Source organism: Penaeus monodon, chromosome 32, assembly GCF_015228065.2.
Source record: "Penaeus monodon isolate SGIC_2016 chromosome 32, NSTDA_Pmon_1, whole genome shotgun sequence".
In the NCBI taxonomy this organism is placed as follows: Eukaryota; Metazoa; Arthropoda; class Malacostraca; order Decapoda; family Penaeidae; genus Penaeus; species Penaeus monodon.
The window spans coordinates 33,979,761-33,980,232 of NC_051417.1; the positions used below are offsets into that span (position 1 = coordinate 33,979,761).

Here is a 472-nt window from a genome sequence, read left to right on the forward strand (position 1 = left end):
ATTTAAATTTAAAATCGTCAATACAACTTCTTGTCGCTTTACATTATAAAACGAAAATCAAAAACGAGCCTAAACTATTAACAAGAATTTACTTGCACCTTTTTCATGATATCTAAAAAATTAATGTTACTCTACTAAAATATGCTGATTTTTAAGTCTGAATAGATACACGGAAAGGAATCAATTGAATATTTAAAACCGATGAAAATACATATTAGCAAGTGACTTTGTCAGTCGTAAGTGAATAAGTGTACATTTTGTCAGCTGAATAACAAATTTCCTCTTACAGTCATGAATATATGTAAAATAAAAAATATCTAGCTGAAAACACAGTCTACATTTACACCAGACATGAAAGAAACGCGATAAAAAGTAAATAGAAAGAAAGAGACAGACAATATTTAGCAAAGTCATTCCAGGCGCTACTTTTATCGCCTCTTCTCGAGAACAAATTGTTCCATTAGTGAACCAG

General features: G+C 29.9%; 1 protein-coding gene across 1 annotated transcript in view; it reads left to right on the top strand.

The window, feature by feature from the left end:
- The window catches only part of LOC119593830 (serine protease 44-like), a 97,765-nt gene that overhangs the window by 5,267 nt on the left and 92,026 nt on the right, over positions 1-472 (top strand).